The 10833-nt window shown below is 43.5% G+C and overlaps 1 long non-coding RNA gene across 1 annotated transcript; it reads right to left on the bottom strand.

Annotated features, from left to right (window-relative positions):
- Positions 1 to 1614: 1614 nt before the first annotated feature.
- On the bottom strand, positions 1615 to 5519 carry LOC130266854 (uncharacterized). Its single transcript, XR_008843006.1, has 3 exons — positions 4832 to 5519; positions 3939 to 4001; positions 1615 to 1831 (listed from the first exon to the last, which is right to left on the bottom strand). It is a non-coding gene; the product is annotated as an uncharacterized LOC130266854 (long non-coding RNA).
- Between the last annotated feature and the right edge of the window lie 5314 nt (positions 5520 to 10833).

The following is a 10833-nucleotide window of genomic DNA, read 5'->3' as shown; positions in this document are numbered from 1 at the left end:
GCACTGGAAGGCCACAGTGAGGTCACCCCAAAGCCTCTCTTTTCCAGACTGAACAACCCCAATTCTCCCAATCTTTTAAACTGCCTTGCTAAGTCTCACCAAGAATATTTGCTACACCAGTGTCTGATAAGCAATAGCCTTTACTCCACTAAATGGGAATGCGCTTTTCCAGCTGCCTGTTACCTGTCTGTACCAGCCATGGCTCTCATTGCTGAATGACTGAAGCCCAGAGAATCTCACAGGCCGAATACAAAATTCCCTTATAATTCCGGATTTTACAGCTTGTTAAATTATACTTTTAATATACTTTTAATTACTGTTAAACAGTACTGTTCTACATATCCAGTTGCTACTGTTTGAAGAAACAGGTACTCCCACTAAATCCTTAATTTGTTCTTCTTTCCTGCTCTACAAACACCACAGAGCACAGAACAGAGGAATCTAACTTCAAAAAACAGCAGCTGTCGTTAAACAATGCATTGCAGTGCTTTTGTCTGGGGAGCTACTAATGTAAGCTCTCCTCTCCATACAGGACTCAGCAGGATAAAAATTAGTGACATTTTAAGTGGAACAATTCTTTCATCATCAGGCTGATATTTGGCTGCCTTTCTGGTTACCTCCCTTATAAGGCACCAGCAAGAGGGAAGGGCAGGGAACACATTATGCAACTGATCATTGTAAAAAGTCATTAAAAAAAATTTTAAGAAATGCCTGTAATAATCACTTTTCCAACATTCAAAAGACAAATGGAGCCTGATGCCATTGGTCTAAGGTCTGCCATTTCTACTTGGCTAATCTGGGAAAAGGGATTTTCTCCTGAAAGGTAAGGTTTACCTCAGTTTTCATGGGAAAGAGAAGAACATTGAAGCTGTGAACTACCCCTGCCTTCTCCAGAGTCTGGTTCAAATCTAGCTAATCAGTCAAAGAGGCAGCTCTGCACTGGGTAATAAAGGGGCAATACTGGGACACCTGCAACCTGTCCCCTCCTCTGTAACCAGGTGTGATCCATGGAAATCTGAGACATTTAATTCAAAGTTCAGCTTCAAACAAGGATAAAGGGATTCTGTGGTGAGGCCATCCACATCTTGGCTGGTTTGTGGACAACAGCCCTCCTGCAGACAAGGAAACATCCTTTGGAATTTACCTGTCAGTTCAGCTGCACATAGGTTTTTACTAGTGAAGTCATAAAAACACTGAGACTTCCTACCCACAGGAGTCTCCAGAGTGGCAGTGATCTGGCAGGAAGAGGCCCCATCTGCCTTTCTCAGTGATCCTGGAGGAAGCTCATGGCACAGCACTAGCATGGCAGAGAAGCTGTCTCCCCCTCTCTGTTGCCTCAGGGACAGGGATATGGAGCCTGCAGCACCAGCAGACACACCTGTGCACCCACAGCTCCCCACCTGTGACAAGCTGCTCCTGCCAAGCTCCTCTCCTCTGCTGTTTCTGCCTTCAGCAGCCATTCAGGGTACTTGGGTGTCTTACTCCAGTGATGACTTTCATCTTTCAACTTTCTGGGAAGGCCAAGTTTTCCAAGTGCTTGTCTGGGGGATGGTCAGTTGGCTTTTGTTTTCCTATCAGGAGATTTAATTGCTAAAATACCTGGGCACATTTAGAAATGCAGTACTTAACATGACATTACACACAGTGCTCTCAGAACTGTAAACACCTGTTACAATAAACTCTCTTTATTACACGGAGTAGAAAAAGGTTTAATGACCTTTTAGGTCAAAGATAAGAAAAATATTTCTTTGTTTCCCCTTCTGTGGGAAGAAAAAGTCTTTGCTAAGACTGCAGCTCCTCTACAGCACATCAGTGATCACAGGCTCAAAGTCTGGAACATAAGAGACACAGTTAATATAAACTGCAATACAGTAAGCACTCCTCCTCTCCCATACAGATCTGAGTTATCCCTTTACTTCCTCCCTCCCATTCATTCTGTCACCTTTGATAAACTCCATCTGTTTGCACAACCTGCACACACCAAACTATTACTTCATCTTGGCTGTTCCATGTTATTAAAAGGTGAATAGCTGATTCCCTTTTTACTACTTCAGGACATTCTCACTCTTGTGAAATCCCATAAACCCAGGCTACCCTTTTAACCAACCATTGCTCCTTTTACTGGTAAAAACAAAGACAACTGTTCCCTAGACAATCAAAATCCCATTGTAGTCTTCCAAATTCTAGGTGTCTCTTTCCTTCACATTCTGATCAATTGTAACATAAAACCATGGGTCAGCTAATAAATTTGCAAGTTTGTAGGGATAAATATTAAAAGCATACAGCACAAACTAAGTTTCAAGTCTACAGTTCAAACCAGAATATAAAATCCAACACCTAAATTACCAAGAAATCAGAAAATCAGATATTTGAAGCATAAAAATTAACATTCTTTCCTGACTCACCACTTTCCTTTGCTTTTTTAATCTGTAAAAAGTATTTAATGAGATATCAATGCACGCCTTACAAGATTACCTAATTTCACAACTAAGACAGTACTAACTACAACTGCCCATTTTAATGCTTCACATACTGATCAAGTTATTTATGACAAGGAAACTGAGTTTTTCTTGATCATTTATTTCTTCCCCTACTTCCTGTTTTGTTTTATATGGTTAAGAGGAAAATATTCTACTACTTCCCCATGCAAATACAGGAGCAGTGGGACTGCCAGAAGTTATCCTGTAGTTTTAAACTACAGACTTGCAGGATTTTCTGGACCAATCAAATTATAAAGTCTGCTGTGCTGCCTTTGACAACTAATTTCTGAGTCTTCAAGACAAGACTCCATCACCTTAAATACAGTCCACTATTTAAATTCATAACACGAAATAAGTAATTCTGATTTCCTACCCCACAATATTAAACTGGCTTACCCCAGTGTAACAATTTTTTGCACAACAAAAACTGTTATTCAATCACCATTCTTTGAAAAATTCTGCACCAACCTATCTCAAAAATTAGTCACTAGTTATTTATCAAACCCATATTTTCAAGCCACAGCAGTGCAATTACCACTAGTGGCAGGTCTGCTCTAAGTGCAGCTATATGTTGAAATAAGCAACAAGAGGAGATTAAATGATTTTGTGGACAATTGTATGTTTGATTTATGTCAACTGCCATTACCCTAAGACACAAAGCCTCTTTCTGGGAGACTAAAAGCAAACCATTTACCATATAATATCAGCTTAGCAGGCTTTGTGCTGATGAATACTGCATTCAGAGAAGCAATTCGTTTCATTGCAATTTCCATGTCTACCCTGCATCTCCTGGAATACAAATATCACAACTGGTTTCACATTTTAACTAAAGCTCAGCTTAAACTTGGTGGGAAGAGCAACATTTTTACTGGAATGAAGATGGACTGAGCAAAAACTGAATCTGTAGGGAGAAGATGAGGTTTGAAAGCAAGACAAACCCACTGCCTAGACAGATCCAGTGGACACACACAGTGACTAAGCCCCTTGTGGTCACCACAGGATTCAATAGCCACCCCAAACTACAGCAGTAACCTAAATGAATAAAAACCTCCTACCCACCATTCAAACTTTGAGAACAAAATGACAGATGAGCCAAGGGAGGCTACACAGAGCTCATGAGAAAGAATATGTTAGCAAATCCCTGCCACATGCACTGAGCTCCAGTGTGGCATCCCACACTGTTCCAACCCAGGAGAGCCCCACCAGGGACCCCACTGCACATCAGACCCCCCCGAGGTCAGCACCAAAAAGCTCACACAAGCAGGTCCACAACAGATTATCTGACAGAAACCCAAAATTTCTGTTCTGGGAATATTCCCTCACCAAGAGCACAGGCCTAGTCCAAGTCCACTGCAAGTTAATGATGGCATGTGGGTTTGTTGTTTTTTTTTTTTTTTTTTTTAACACAGACTAACTTTTGGGAAAAAAAAAAAGGCAGAAGGAAATAAAGCATGATACCTGTCCTCTGTAAATATTTGCTTCTGAATTCTGCTTAGCTAGTGGCTTGGGATTTGTCTTTCCCTGAAATGTTTGAGAAATAAATGTTTAGAATTTTTTAAAGTTCTGCTAAGCAAAAATATTTAAATTGAACACACAGTATGCCATGTACATTATGAAAAACAAATGAGTTCACAGAGCTATGCAAATTTATCTTTTCCTATCCAAGACATTTCTTGACAAAGACAGGAAAACATGTCTACATGTGGCACAGAAGGTAAATTTCCAGCAATTCTACTGGATACAGTAACAGATTTCTCACATGCAATGAGGTTGCCCAGTGATCATCACCTCTCAGGTCAGCAGCCTGTAGGCTCCTGTTTCTTTTCACTCTTCAGAGTAAAATTAAAGCTGATATTCTTTCATTCCTGAAGGATAAGGAATGAAAACAATTTTTCAGATCCCTGTTTATATTCAGGCACCTTTTATGGAGCAGGCACAACAACTTAGCGAGATTTATTAGCGTTATAAACACTCATAAAAAAGATCCCTCTGCTTTAAGTGACTTTAAAAAACTGTAATCAAAACACTGAATCAGCACACCTGACAAACCCCAACATCTAGAGCCAAGACTCTCCAAAAAGAAGGTAAAAGCAAAACCAATATATTCCACCAAATGTCACACTGAAAAAGTCTCTTTTAAAAAATCCGAAAAAACAAACGTCGGCACTGCTTTTGATTCAGAGGCTACATCACGGCTCATTTATTCCCAGCCTGGATTTTGCAAGAGGAAGCAGGTACATCAGCGGAGGCACGCGTGTGAACTCTGCTATTCTAACCCAAGGCGTTCCAGACCAAGCAAAACCAAACAGCAACTGCGAGACCTCGGCAAGTTCTTAGCACTTAACTTTTACCTGAGTCAATGAGAATTGTCCAAAGACACAGAGCACGAACCGCACAGCCGAAGCGCGGGGCCTCAATTCCGGCTCGGCGGAAGGTTTGGGATTCGCTCCTCCCGCGAGTGGAAACTTGTAAAGGTTGTCTGCTTTTCTAAGCGCATTACGGAGATCATTTCGTCCCTTTATTTATTTATTTCTAAAGAGGGCAGGACACCCTTAAGCCCAGAGCCACGTTCTGTAGCACGAGTACAGCCCAGCCCTGACCCTCCCGGCGGGGTCTCGGCGCAGCCCCGGCCCCGCTCCCCACAGCGGGTTCACCTCTGTCCCCGCACCGACACCTCGGGGCAGGGGGACAAGGCACCCCGGGGGCTGTGAGACGAGCCACAGGTTACCCAGGGGCAGGGGGACGAGGCACAAGTCACCCCACGGGCAGCGGGACGAGGCACCCGAGGGGCAGGCGGGCGAACCCCGACCGTCCCCGCAGCCAAGGCTGAGGCTGCGCTCCCACAGCCTCCACGGCGATGGCTGCTCCTGCTGCCTCACGGTGCGGGGGGAGGAAAGAGGGAAGGCAGAGGGAGATTCCCAGTCTCCAGCGGCAGCGTGCCAGCGCCGTTCCCGCGGGCAGCGCCGGGGCGGAGGGTGCCCGGCTCCCCTCAGGACCCGGCTCGCCTCAGCACTCACCTCCCGCCCGGTCCGAGCGCGGCGCCGCCCCCGCGCTAATGGCAGCGGGCGGGCCCGCGGCGGGGGCCGATGTTTACCCGCCGGCTCTCGCGAGAGCCGCGCGCCGCCGAGCCCCGCGCCGCCATTGGCCGCGGCCCCCGGCGCGCGCCGCCATTGGCTCCGCCCAGCCCCGCCCCTTGGCGCCCGCCCCGCCCCGCCCCGCGTCCCTCAGAGCGGCGTCCCGCCGTGGGGCGGCCGGGCGGGGAGAGCTGGGGCCGCTTCCCTGCTCCTGTGTTAACGCCCGGTGCTGCACTGTGTCCAGACGGTTCTGGCTTATCCCCAGCGAGGGAGATTCGCCATCCTCTCCAGGTCGCTGCACTGGACAGAAGTTGTGCCTCCTGTGCAGGTGGAACCCCCTGGGCTCAGCCCCTGCCCGTGGCTCTGGTGCCATTGCTGGGCCCCCGGAGCAGAGCCTGGCCCTGCTCTGACCCTCCTGCACACAGGGACACCCAGGGCTCAGGGCCCCTCTCAGCTGGGGCTCCTCTCCAGCCTGGGCAGCCCCAGCTCCCTCAGCCTTTTCCAGGCCCCAAATCATCTCTGCAGTCAGGAGTTGAACTGGCCTCAGCTATGCAGAAGGCAAATCTGTGAGCTCAGATTGGAGGAATGACAAAGGACAATCATCTGTTTCCATCACGACATGGAGCGTGTGGAAGTGAGGGAAAAGTTTGTCTCAGTGTCATCACTTGACTTTAGGAGAGTTGTTGGTGAGGAGGACTTAACTGGTGGATTTGATTTATTTTACCTCATTAGTCTTTATGTAGAGAAAAGGAACTTAGGAATTCTGTGCACTAAAGCAGGTTTCTTGCCCAGAAACCTTATAATTTTAGGTTCTACGGGCAGACCCGGAGAATCCACCATGGACCTCCCTGAGCACTGTGAACCTGCCTGCTAAGTCTGGCTTTTGAAAGCAATAAATTTGGTAGGTTTGAAATAACAGAAGCCTAAAATTAGCATGTTTTAACTTGAATGAGGTGCAGGAATGCTTCCTGAAGAGACTGACTATCCTTTGGGACATCTGAACTCTGGTCCCACGTTTGAAACCTGAGGTAATAATGTTGTGCACTCACGTTCACCATGCTGGAAGCACAGACATGTAACCCAGAAATACAATTAGCAAGAGAGGAAAAGACACTCTACGATAAATAAATTCAAAATAAACAGGTTGTGGATCTAGAAAAGTGGTATTTCACTAAATGCCACTAAAGCTCTCTTCCAAGAGTGAAAGTCCTTAGTAATCTGTGGTCAGTGGGAGTGACAGACATCCTTTCCCCCAGTAGGAATTTGGACTGGTTTTGACTGGGGATTTTGGGTTTTTGTGAGTTACAAGCTTTGGTTTCAGTACCTCACTCCTGTCTGCTCCCCCAAGCTGCCACGGGGAAGTTGGGGGAGGCAAGGTCAGTCTCGGAGAGATGATGAAGCCCAGCTGTGACAATGAAAATGGAATGAATGAATATTCACAGCGTGACGTTCCAGTTCCTGCCTTGCTGCTGGTGCTCCTCTGGTGGGTCCTGCCAGCACAGCAGATGGCAAGCACTGAAAGGCTCTTGTGCCAGTGGAAAATTACTGAGTTCTGTTGGTCCTGTGCATGTATGTGGATGTGTGAGGGGGGAAGTGGGGCAAACTTCCATTTATTTAATTATTTTCTAGAGAGAAAGGGAAACAAATGGCTCCCTAAGTCTACAAAACTTACTGGAATATAAAGAACCAGTCTCTTGTTTTAGAGGAATAAGGCATGTCTGTTTGCATTTCGAGTTTTCTGTATGATTCCATATAGCTTTCCTCATAAGTCAGGATTGTGAATTTTTCTAAATAAAAGTGCAATTAAAAAGAGAAACAATGATTTAATAAAAGCACTGGCTGTTGCTTAACATACCTATGGAAAAACTGAGTATTTAACCTCTCTATTTTTATGTGGCCGTAAAAGTATTTATGTTAGCGGACATTCCATTGCAAAACACATAGTTATTTTCATTTTTCTATTTTTAAATATATGTTTTTGGCAGAGCTGTACACATAGAAGGTTATCTCACTGCTGTAAAAGTGTGATTAGTGGATTTGGCACTGTTGCAGTTTAAGTTAGTGGGCTGGTGCCTCGTGAATATTTGAGCTTGTCCATAGTTTTTGAAGGTCTGCACAGCTAAAGGAACTCATCCTGGAATGAACCGTGGCAGAGCCAAACCTACAGTGTCTGTGCGGCCAGATGAAGTTTGTTCATTGTTGAAGGAGAGCTGACAGAAATACCTAAGGTTTTAACCCAAACTGTGACACAGTGTAACCATTACCAACAGCCCAATAAACTTTTTTTTCTGTGTATTCCAAAGTTAGCCCCTAATACACAAACACCTATGCACCGCATAGAAGGGCAGCAGCTCTTTTAAGCTGCCACGCATAGGAGTAAGTTAGACAAACATTTTGAAACAAAATCTTCGCTCCGAGCGTGCAAACTTCTCAGTGTGCTGTCGCAGTCCTGCAAGCTGTGACAAGCAGCCAAGGTCCTGCACCTCTGCTCCGGCGGCCCCGGCTGCAGCAGCAGCAGTGGGATCCACCCCGGGGCGCAGCAATTAAAGGCGAACACAAAAGCCCAAATACCTCTTGTCAAATTCCACCGAACCTCTGAAGCCTTCACAAAACTTAGGGGAACGTCTGTGGCAAAGCAAAACAATGTTGTCCTCGTTATTGTAGTTCAAAAGAGGGAGAGCTTGTCAGAGAAAGGGCATTTATGTGAGGGTTTGACATTTCTTTCTTTGCGGTCAATTGGTGTAACAAATCCAAATTGCTGTATCGGAGTCGTGCTGGAGATGTCTCTCGGAAAGATTCAGAGGGGGTTTTAACCATGAAAGCCCCTTCTTAGCATCAGAAATAAGCTAAGAAATGTTTAATTCACAATTAGTTTGCATCTAACTATCTAATCAACATTTAGGGATCTATTCTGACTCTCCTTTCTTTCTTATGTTTTCCTAATATAGTCCAGGTTTATTTGTTAAGAATAAGCCAGAAAAATTCCATAACACTTAAGACTGGTCAGGAAATAATTCACAGCTAGGTAAGCATAGTGCAAGCCCTTCAGAAACATTCCCACAAACTTTCCACTGGTTTATTATGACCCTTTTTGCTGCTGTTAGTAAGGGTACTACTTGTAATTTAAATTTTACTTGTAGCTCTCTAATCTGTCTGAATAACAGAAGTCTATGTTTTTTATATTCAACAGGGAGACGGCCAGGAATAAAAAAACAACGTTTTAATCTGTTTTATGACACTTTGTGTGCTGTGACACGATTCTGATAAGATTTCACACCTGCTGAGTGCAACTGTAGATCTTCAGTTGCTTGATTCCAGTGGGGCACAGTAGTGAATCAAATGTTCAGAAAATCCTGCAGCATAGACAAAAATGTAATTTCTTAATAGGTGGAATGCAATTTTAAAGGAAGGCACATATGGTCATACTTCACATGCAGTGTTTCACAGTTGAATTAAACAGTTAAGATCTTGGGTCTGCAAACTCTTGAAGAATGAGACAACTCAGAAATTCGGGTTTACTTCTGCAAGACCATTCATAGAAGTAACATTTGCTCACCCAGTTGTTTCCTGCCATGCTCCATCTTTAGGAAATCATCATCAATATTTAAAAATGCCTAATGACATCAGAATGTCTGCACTAGTTCAGAGCTGGGCTCTGTCTCAGTCACATTTCTGTCTTCCTGGTGATCATGGCCTGACACCGAGGGAAAAGGAAGAATGGAAAAAATTCACAAAGGATTCCTTTAAAACCCTCTCACACTTCACCTATCCTGAGCCTGATGTTGTCTGTTTAAGTAACAACTCCAAGGGTTTTTTTTATCCAAATGCTTGTGGAGTCCACTCTTAAAAGCCTGGAAACATCTTGTACTCCCAGCACAAGGGACAGCCTGTTGTGTGAATTCACCTCCTTTGGCTTATGCTGAGCCTGGTTCTGACAGCATCTTGGTGTGGATCCTGATTTTATTACCAGCACAGAAGATGAACTGTCAACCTGTGTCCATCCTGGCAGTGCTACTCTTCTTTGTATATCCTGTTCCTTCTTAGTTTTCTTTATTCCTAGCCTGGAAGCCATTCCATACTCTCATCAGTCATGTTGCCATGTTGCAATTTCTATTACATTTTTGGAAGGAAAGGAACCAGAATTTCACCATTCAAAGTGTGGGCAAAGCATGACTTTAACCAGGGGGATATAATTTTTGCTTCACATTTTAATCTAGAGGCAGAACACATCATTTCCTTTGTCTCTTAAAAATAGAAAAAAAGTTAAATGATGTCAACAAATAAATAATATTAATTCAATTTTAAAAATGAGGTGCCTTTTGAGGGTATTTGAAACAGTCCAGCTCTGTTCCATACAGGCAACCACAGACTGTTCTATGTCCACACCCTTTCTGAGAAAGTTTATACTTTCCTGAAAGCCCAGATAAATTTCTTTATATTAATAGCATCTATGTCACAGGGAAACCATTTCTATTTCCATGTGTATAGTTTAAGGAATAAAGCAACTCATTCAGCTCTACAAAATCAAGGAAATTGGTATAGTCACCTTACAGACTGTCAACTTGTATCCTGAACATCTTAGCAACTCCCAGCAGCCCTTACAAAACCAGGATTTAGCCAATTTTCAATACCATTGAAATGACTTCTTTCCTATGTAAAGTAGTAGTATTTTTTTTAGAATGAATTTCTGGCTTGGCTGTGACTTTTGCAGGCAATTTGGAACCCACAGCATAGTTCTTCCTGGCACAGAGATACCAGATTCCTCAGGCAGGAGTTACGGATGTGACAAATTTGATTAGTTTTGTAAACAATTAAAATATTTATAGCTGAGTTCTCTTAAACAACGTCATCTCTTAAAATATTATTCCTGGATTCTCCTTGGAGAAAATCCTTGGTGGACTTGCAAGAGACATATTTAGCACATGATATTTTTCCATAAACAAAGAAACATGGAAAGTCTGGAACAAAACAGTTAACAAATACACTAACTAATAATAACTATTTTTAATTAAGGAAGCTCAGTATTATTCATCAGTTAGCACAGTCAGCATTGTTCTTTCTTTAAAATTCCAGAGAAAAATGAAGGCAACAATTTTCCCAGTCAATCCCAGGGATACAAAATAATATACTAAACAAAAATGCTCATGTTTTCCAGACATCTCATTCTTAGTCAATATATTTGATCTGTTCTTAGACTGGTTTAGTGGTGATCATATGCTTTTTTCTTCTTAGCAAAGATTCTCTGCAGATTCTTTGCTAAATCCATAGTTTTTTTCACA

Source organism: Oenanthe melanoleuca, unplaced genomic scaffold, assembly GCF_029582105.1.
Source record: "Oenanthe melanoleuca isolate GR-GAL-2019-014 unplaced genomic scaffold, OMel1.0 S287, whole genome shotgun sequence".
NCBI classification, from domain to species: domain Eukaryota; kingdom Metazoa; phylum Chordata; class Aves; order Passeriformes; family Muscicapidae; genus Oenanthe; species Oenanthe melanoleuca.
The sequence above is the reverse complement of the archived record's forward strand: the minus strand, read 5'-3'. Positions and strand labels throughout refer to the sequence as shown.